Raw genomic sequence first — 9,932 nt, forward strand, 5'->3', positions numbered from 1 at the left:
AAAAGTGGTTTTTCCACACTAATACAAGTGCAAAAGTGGTTTCCGGCACCAACACATGTGCGAAAAGTGGTTTTTCAACACTAACACAAGTGCGAAAAGTGGTTTTCAACACTAACACAAGTGCGAAAAGTGGTTTTTCCACACTAATACAAGTGCAAAAGTGGTTTCCTGCACCAACACAAGTGCGAAAAGTGGTTTTTCAACACTATCACAAATGCAAAAAGTGTTTTTTCCACACTAATACAAGTGCAAAAGTGGTTTCCTGCACCAACACAAGTGCGAAAAGTGGTTTTTCAACACTAACACAAGTGCGAAAAGTGGTTTTTCAACACTAACACAAGTGCGAAAAGTGTTTTTTCAACACTAACACAAGTGCGAAAAGTGGTTTTTTCCACACTAATACAAGTGCAAAAGTGGTTTCCTGCACCAACACAAGTGCGAAAAGTGGTTTTTCAACACTAACACAAGTGCGAAAAGTGGTTTTTCAACATTTACACAAGTGCGAAAAGTGGTTTTTTCCACACTAATACAAGTGCAAAAGTTGTTTCCTGCACCAACACAAGTGCGAAAAGTGGTTTTTCAACACTATCACAAGTGCAAAAAGTGTTTTTTCTACACTAATACAAGTGCAAAAGTGGTTTCCTGCACCAACACAAATGTGAAAAGTGGTTTTTCAACACTAACACAAGTTCGAAAAGTGGTTTTTCAACACTAACACAAGTGCGAAAAGTGGTTTTTCAACACTAACACAAGTGCGAAAAGTGGTTTTTCCACACTAATACAAGTGCAAAAGTGGTTTCCTGCACCAACACAAGTGCGAAAAGTGGTTTTTCAACACTAACACAGGTGCGAAAAGTGGTTTTTCAACACTAACACAAGTGCGAAAAGTGTTTTTTCCACACTAATACAAGTGCAAAAGTGGTTTCCTGCACAACACAAGTACGAAAAGTGGTTTTTCAACACTAACACAAGTGTGAAAAGTGGTTTTTCAACACTAACACAAGTGCGAAAAGTGTTTTTCAACACTAACACAAGTGCGAAAAGTGTTTTTCAACACTAACACAAGTGCGAAAAGTGGTTTTTCAACACTAACACAAGTGCGAAAAGTGGTTTTTCAACACTAACACAAGTGCGAAAAGTGTTTTTTCCACACTAATACAAGTGCAAAAGTGGTTTCCTGCACCAACACAAGTGCGAAAAGTGGTTTTCAACACTAACACAAGTGCGAAAAGTGGTTTTTCCACACTAATACAAGTGCAAAAGTGGTTTCCTGCACCAACACAAGTGAGAAAAGTGGTTTTTCAACACTAACACAAGTGCAAAAAGTGGTTTTTCAACACTATCACAAGTGCAAAAAGTGTTTTTTCCACACTAATACAAGTGCAAAAGTGGTTTCCTGCACCAACACAAGTGCGAAAAGTGGTTTTTCAATACTAACACAAGTGCGAAAAGTGGTCTTTCAACACTAACACAAGTGTGAAAAGTGGTTTTTCCACACTAATACAAGTGCAAAAGTGGTTTCCTGCACCAATACAAGTGCGAAAAGTGGTTTTTCAACACTAACACAAGTGCGAAAAGTGGTTTTTCAACACTAACACAAGTGCGAAAAGTGGTTTTTCCACACTAATACAAGTGCAAAAGTGGTTTCCTGCACCAACACAAGTGCGAAAAGTGTTTTTTCAACACTAACACACGTGCAAAAAGTGGTTTTTCAACACTATCACAAGTGCGAAAAGTGGTTTTTCAACACTAACACAAGTGCGAAAAGTGGTTTTTCCACACTAATACAAGTGCAAAAGTGGTTTCCTGCACCACACAAGTGCGAAAAGTGGTTTTTCAACACTAACACAAGTGCGAAAAGTGGTTTTTCAACACTAACACAAGTGCGAAAAGTGGTTTTCCCACACTAATACAAGTGCAAAAGTGGTTTCCTGCACCAACACAAGTGCGAAAAATGGTTTTTCAACACTAACACAAGTGCGAAAAGTGGTTTTTCAAAACTAACACAAGTGCGAAAAGTGGTTTTTCAACACTATCACAAGTGCGAAAAGTGGTTTTTCAACACTAACACAAGTGCGAAAAGTGGTTTTTCAACAACACAAGTGCGAAAAGTGGTTTTTCCACACTAATACAAGTGCAAAAGTGGTTTCCTGCACCAACACAAGTGCGAAAAGTGGTTTTTCAACACTAACACAAGTGCGAAAAGTGGTTTTTCAACACTATCTCAAGTGCAAAAAGTGTTTTTTCCACACTAATACAAGTGCAAAAGTGGTTTCCTGCACCAACACAAGTGCGAAAAGTGGTTTTTCAACACTATCACAAGTGCGAAAAGTGGTTTTTCAACACTAACACAAGTGCGAAAAGTGGTTTTTCAACAACAACACAAGTGCGAAAAGTGGTTTTTCCACACTAATACAAGTGCAAAAGTGGTTTCCTGCACCAACACAAGTGCGAAAAGTGGTTTTTCAACACTAACACAAGTGCGAAAAGTGGTTTTTCAACACTATCTCAAGTGCAAAAAGTGTTTTTTCCACACTAATACAAGTGCAAAAGTGGTTTCCTGCACCAACACAAGTGCGAAAAGTGTTTTTTCCACACTAATACAAGTGCAAAAGTGGTTTCCTGCACCAACACAAGTGCGAAAAGTGGTTTTTCAACACTATCACAAGTGCAAAAAGTGTTTTTTCTACACTAATACAAGTGCAAATGTGGTTTCCTGCACCAACACAAATGTGAAAAGTGGTTTTTCAACACTAACACAAGTTCGAAAAGTGGTTTTTCAACACTAACACAGTGCGAAAAGTGGTTTTTCAACACTAACACAAGTGCGAAAAGTGGTTTTTCCACACTAATACAAGTGCAAAAGTGGTTTCCTGCACAACACAAGTGCGAAAAGTGGTTTTTCAACACTAACACAAGTGTGAAAAGTGGTTTTTCAACACTAACACAAGTGCGAAAAGTGGTTTTTCAACACTAACACAAGTGCGAAAAGTGGTTTTTCAACACTAACACAAGTGCGAAAAGTGTTTTTTCCACACTAATACAAGTGCAAAAGTGGTTTCCTGCACCAACACAAGTGCGAAAAGTGGTTTTTCAACACTAACACAAGTGCGAAAAGTGGTTTTTCCACACTAATACAAGTGCAAAAGTGGTTTCCTGCACCAACACAAGTGCGAAAAGTGGTTTTTCAACACTAACACAAGTGCAAAAAGTGGTTTTTCAACACTATCACAAGTGCGAAAAGTGGTTTTTCAACACTAACACAAGTGCGAAAAGTGGTTTTTCCACACTAATACAAGTGCAAAAGTGGTTTCCTGCACCAACACAAGTGCGAAAAGTGGTTTTTCAACACTAACACAAGTGCGAAAAGTGGTTTTTCAACACTAACACAAGTGCGAAAAGTGGTTTTTCCACACTAATACAAGTGCAAAAGTGGTTTCCTGCACCAACACAAGTGCGAAAAGTGGTTTTTCAACACTAACACAAGTGCGAAAAGTGGTTTTTCAAAACTAACACAAGTGCAAAAAGTGGTTTTTCAACACTACCACAATTGCGAAAAGTGGTTTTTCAACACTAACACAGGTGCGAAAAGTGGTTTTTCAACAACAACACAAGTGCGAAAAGTGGTTTTTCCACACTAATACAAGTGCAAAAGTGGTTTCCTGCACCAACACATGTGCAAAAAGTGGTTTTTCAACACTAACACAAGTGCGAAAAGTGGTTTTTCAACACTATCTCAAGTGCAAAAAGTGTTTTTTCCACACTAATACAAGTGCAAAAGTGGTTTCCTGCACCAACACAAGTGCGAAAAGTGGTTTTTCAACACTAACACAAGTGCGAAAAGTGGTTTTTCAACACTAACACAAGTGCGAAAAGTGGTTTTTCAACACTAACACAAGTGCGAAAAGTGGTTTTTCAAAACTAACACAAGTGCCAAAGTGGTTTCCTGCACCAACACAACTGCGAAAAGTGGTTTTTCCACACTAATACAAGTGCAAAAGTGGTTTTTAAACACTAACACAAGTGCCAAAGTGGTTTCCTGCACCAACACAACTGCGAAAAGTGGTTTTTCCACACTAATACAAGTGCAAAAGTGGTTTCCTGCACCAACACAAGTGCGAAAAGTGGTTTTTCAACACTAACACAGGTGCGAAAAGTGGTTTTTCCACACTAATACAAGTGCAAAAGTGGTTTCCTGCACAACACAAGTGCGAAAAGTGGTTTTTCAACACTAACACAAGTGTGAAAAGTGGTTTTTCAACACTAACACAAGTGCGAAAAGTGGTTTTTCAACACTAACACAAGTGCGAAAAGTGGTTTTTCAACACTAACACAAGTGCGAAAAGTGTTTTTTCCACACTAATACAAGTGCAAAAGTGGTTTCCTGCACCAACACAAGTGCGAAAAGTGGTTTTTCAACACTAACACAAGTGCGAAAAGTGGTTTTTCCACACTAATACAAGTGCAAAAGTGGTTTCCTGCACCAACACAAGTGCGAAAAGTGGTTTTTCAACACTAACACAAGTGCAAAAAGTGGTTTTTCAACACTATCACAAGTGCGAAAAGTGGTTTTTCAACACTAACACAAGTGCGAAAAGTGGTTTTTCCACACTAATACAAGTGCAAAAGTGGTTTCCTGCACCAACACAAGTGCGAAAAGTGGTTTTTCAACACTAACACAAGTGCGAAAAGTGGTTTTTCAACACTAACACAAGTGCGAAAAGTGGTTTTTCCACACTAATACAAGTGCAAAAGTGGTTTCCTGCACCAACACAAGTGCGAAAAGTGGTTTTTCAACACTAACACAAGTGCGAAAAGTGGTTTTTCAAAACTAACACAAGTGCAAAAAGTGGTTTTTCAACACTACCACAATTGCGAAAAGTGGTTTTTCAACACTAACACAGGTGCGAAAAGTGGTTTTTCAACAACAACACAAGTGCGAAAAGTGGTTTTTCCACACTAATACAAGTGCAAAAGTGGTTTCCTGCACCAACACATGTGCAAAAAGTGGTTTTTCAACACTAACACAAGTGCGAAAAGTGGTTTTTCAACACTATCTCAAGTGCAAAAAGTGTTTTTTCCACACTAATACAAGTGCAAAAGTGGTTTCCTGCACCAACACAAGTGCGAAAAGTGGTTTTTCAACACTAACACAAGTGCGAAAAGTGGTTTTTCAACACTAACACAAGTGCGAAAAGTGGTTTTTCAACACTAACACAAGTGCGAAAAGTGGTTTTTCAAAACTAACACAAGTGCCAAAGTGGTTTCCTGCACCAACACAACTGCGAAAAGTGGTTTTTCCACACTAATACAAGTGCAAAAGTGGTTTTTAAACACTAACACAAGTGCCAAAGTGGTTTCCTGCACCAACACAACTGCGAAAAGTGGTTTTTCCACACTAATACAAGTGCAAAAGTGGTTTCCTGCACCAACACAAGTGCGAAAAGTGGTTTTTCAACACTAACACAGGTGCGAAAAGTCGTTTTTCCACACTAATACAAGTGCAAAAGTGGTTTCCTGCACAACACAAGTGCGAAAAGTGGTTTTTCAACACTAACACAAGTGTGAAAAGTGGTTTTTCAACACTAACACAAGTGCGAAAATTGTTTTTCAACACTAACACAAGTGCGAAAAGTGGTTTTTCAACACTAACACAAGTGCGAAAAGTGTTTTTCAACACTAACACAAGTGCGAAAAGTGGTTTTTCAACACTAATACAAGTGCAAAAGTGGTTTCCTGCACCAACACAAGTGCGAAAAGTGGTTTTTCAACACTAACACAAGTGCGAAAAGTGGTTTTTCCACACTAATACAAGTGCAAAAGTGGTTTCCTGCACCAACACAAGTGCGAAAAGTGGTTTTTCAACACTAACACAGGTGCGAAAAGTGGTTTTCCACACTAATACAAGTGCAAAAGTGGTTTCCTGCACAACACAAGTGCGAAAAGTGGTTTTTCAACACTAACACAAGTGTGAAAAGTGGTTTTTCAACACTAACACAAGTGCGAAAAGTGTTTTTCAACACTAACACAAGTGCGAAAAGTGGTTTTTCAACACTAACACAAGTGCGAAAAGTGGTTTTTCAACACTAACACAAGTGCGAAAAGTGTTTTTTCCACACTAATACAAGTGCAAAAGTGGTTTCCTGCACCAACACAAGTGCGAAAAGTGGTTTTTCAACACTAACACAAGTGCGAAAAGTGGTTTTTCAAAACTAACAAGTGCGAAAAGTGGTTTTTCAACACTATCACAAGTGCGAAAAGTGGTTTTTCAACACTAACACAAGTGCGAAAAGTGGTTTTTCAACAACACAAGTGCGAAAAGTGGTTTTTCCACACTAATACAAGTGCAAAAGTGGTTTCCTGCACCAACACAAGTGCGAAAAGTGGTTTTTCAACACTAACACAAGTGCGAAAAGTGGTTTTTCAACACTATCTCAAGTGCAAAAAGTGTTTTTTCCACACTAATACAAGTGCAAAAGTGGTTTCCTGCACCAACACAAGTGCGAAAAGTGGTTTTTCAACACTATCACAAGTGCGAAAAGTGGTTTTTCAACACTAACACAAGTGCGAAAAGTGGTTTTTCCACACTAATACAAGTGCAAAAGTGGTTTCCTGCACCAACACAAGTGAGAAAAGTGGTTTTTCAACACTAACCCAAGTGCAAAAAGTGGTTTTTCAACACTATCACAAGTGCAAAAAGTGTTTTTTCCACACTAATACAAGTGCAAAAGTGGTTTCCTGCACCAACACAAGTGCGAAAAGTGGTTTTTCAATACTAACACAAGTGCGAAAAGTGGTCTTTCAACACTAACACAAATGTGAAAAGTGCTTTTTCCACACTAATACAAGTGCAAAAGTGGTTTCCTGCACCAATACAAGTGCGAAAAGTGGTTTTTCAACACTAACACAAGTGCGAAAAGTGGTTTTTCAACACTAACACAAGTGCGAAAAGTGGTTTTTCCACACTAATACAAGTGCAAAAGTGGTTTCCTGCACCAACACAAGTGCGAAAAGTGGTTTTTCAACACTAACACAAGTGCAAAAAGTGGTTTTTCAACACTATCACAAGTGCGAAAAGTGGTTTTTCAACACTAACACAAGTGCGAAAAGTGGTTTTTCCACACTAATACAAGTGCAAAAGTGGTTTCCTGCACCAACACAAGTGCGAAAAGTGGTTTTTCAACACTAACACAAGTGCGAAAAGTGGTTTTTCAACACTAATACAAGTGCGAAAAGTGGTTTTTCCACACTAATACAAGTGCAAAAGTGGTTTCCTGCACCAACACAAGTGCGAAAAGTGGTTTTTCAACACTAAGACAAGTGCGAAAAGTGGTTTTTCAAAACTAACACAAGTGCGAAAAGTGGTTTTTCAACACTATCACAAGTGCGAAAAGTGGTTTTTCAACACTAACACAAGTGCGAAAAGTGGTTTTTCAACAACAACACAAGTGCGAAAAGTGGTTTTTCCACACTAATACAAGTGCAAAAGTGGTTTCCTGCACCAACACAAGTGCGAAAAGTGGTTTTTCAACACTAACACAAGTGCGAAAAGTGGTTTTTCAACACTATCTCAAGTGCAAAAAGTGTTTTTTCCACACTAATACAAGTGCAAAAGTGGTTTCCTGCACCAACACAAGTGCAAAAAGTGGTTTTTCAACACTAACACAAGTGCGAAAAGTGGTTTTTCAACACTAACACAAGTGCGAAAAGTGGTTTTTCAACACTAACACAAGTGCGAAAAGTGGTTTTTCAAAACTAACACAAGTGCCAAAGTGGTTTCCTGCACCAACACAACTGCGAAAAGTGGTTTTTCCACACTAATACAAGTGCAAAAGTGGTTTTTAAACACTAACACAAGTGCGAAAAGTGGTTTTTCAACACTAACACAAGTGCGAAAAGTGGTTTTTCCACACTAATACAAGTGCAAAAAGTGGTTTTTCAACACTATCACAAGTGCAAAAAGTGTTTTTTCCACACTAATACAAGTGCAAAAGTGGTTTCCTGCACCAACACAAGTGCGAAAAGTGGTTTTTCAACAACAACACAAGTGCAAAAAGTGGTTTTTCAACACTATCACAAGTGCGAAAAGTGGTTTTTCAACACTAACACAAGTGCGAAAAGTGGTTTTTCAACACTAACACAAGTGCGAAAAGTGGTTTTTCAACACTAACACAAGTGCGAAAAGTGGTTTTTCCACACTAATACAAGTGCGAAAAGTGGTTTTTCAACACTATCACAAGTGCAAAAAGTGTTTTTTCCACACTAATACAAGTGCAAAAGTGGTTTCCTGCACCAACACAAGTGCGAAAAGTGGTTTTTCACACACTAACACAAGTGCGAAAAGTGGTTTTTCAACACTATCACAAGTGCAGAAGTGGTTTCCTGCACCAACACAAGTGCGAAAAGTGGTTTTTCAACACTAACACAAGTGCGAAAAGTGGTTTTTCCACACTAATACAAGTGCAAAAGTGGTTTCCTGCACCAACACAAGTGCGAAAAGTGGTTTTTCAACACTAACACAAGTGCGAAAAGTGTTTTTTCCACACTAATACAAGTGCAAAAGTGGTTTCCTGCACCAACACAAGTGCGAAAAGTGGTCTTTCAACACTAACACAAGTGCGAAAAGTGGTTTTTCCACACTAATACAAGTGCAAAAGTGGTTTCCTGCACCAACACGTGAGAAAAGTGGTTTTTCAACACTAACACAAGTGCAAAAAGTGGTTTTTCAACACTATCACAAGTGCAAAAAGTGTTTTTTCCACACTAATACAAGTGCAAAAGTGGTTTCCTGCACCAACACAAGTGCGAAAAGTGGTTTTTCAATACTAACACAAGTGCGAAAAGTGGTTTTTCAACACTAACACAAGTGTGAAAAGTGGTTTTTCCACACTAATACAAGTGCAAAAGTGGTTTCCTGCACCAACACAAGTGCGAAAAGTGGTTTTTCAACACTATCACCAGTGCAAAAAGTGTTTTTTCTACACTAATACAAGTGCAAAAAGTGTTTTTTCCACACTAATACAAGTGCGAAAAGTGGTTTTTCAACACTAACACAAGTGCAAAAAGTGTTTTTTCTTCACTAATACAAGTGCAAAAATGGTTTCCTGCACCAACACAAGTGCGAAAAGTGGTTTTTCAACACTAACACAAGTGCGAAAAGGGGTTTTTCCACACTAATACAAGTGCAAAAGTGGTTTCCTGCACCAACATAAGTGCGAAAAGTGGTTTTTCAACACTAACACAAGTGCGAAAAGTGGTTTTTCCACACTAATACGAGTGCAAAAGTGGTTTCCGGCACCAACACATGTGCGAAAAGTGGTTTTTCAACACTAACACAAGTGCGAAAAGTGGTTTTCAACACTAACACAAGTGCGAAAAGTGGTTTTTCCACACTAATACAAGTGCAAAAGTGGTTTCCTGCACCAACACAAGTGCGAAAAGTGGTTTTTCAACACTATCACAAATGCAAAAAGTGTTTTTTCCACACTAATACAAGTGCAAAAGTGGTTTCCTGCACCAACACAAGTGCGAAAAGTGGTTTTTCAACACTAACACAAGTGCGAAAAGTGGTTTTTCAACACTAACACAAGTGCGAAAAGTGTTTTCTCAACACTAACACAAGTGCGAAAAGTGGTTTTTTCCACACTAATACAAGTGCAAAAGTGGTTTCCTGCACCAACACAAGTGCGAAAAGTGGTTTTTCAACACTAACACAAGTGCGAAAAGTGGTTTTTCAACATTTACACAAGTGCGAAAAGTGGTTTTTTCCACACTAATACAAGTGCAAAAGTTGTTTCCTGCACCAACACAAGTGCGAAAAGTGGTTTTTCAACACTATCACAAGTGCAAAAAGTGTTTTTTCTACACTAATACAAGTGCAAAAGTGGTTTCCTGCACCAACACAAATGTGAAAAGTGGTTTTTCAACACTAA

This window comes from Myxine glutinosa, unplaced genomic scaffold, assembly GCF_964187855.1.
Source record: "Myxine glutinosa unplaced genomic scaffold, kmMyxGlut1.1 SCAFFOLD_161, whole genome shotgun sequence".
NCBI lineage: Eukaryota > Metazoa > Chordata > Myxini > Myxiniformes > Myxinidae > Myxine > Myxine glutinosa.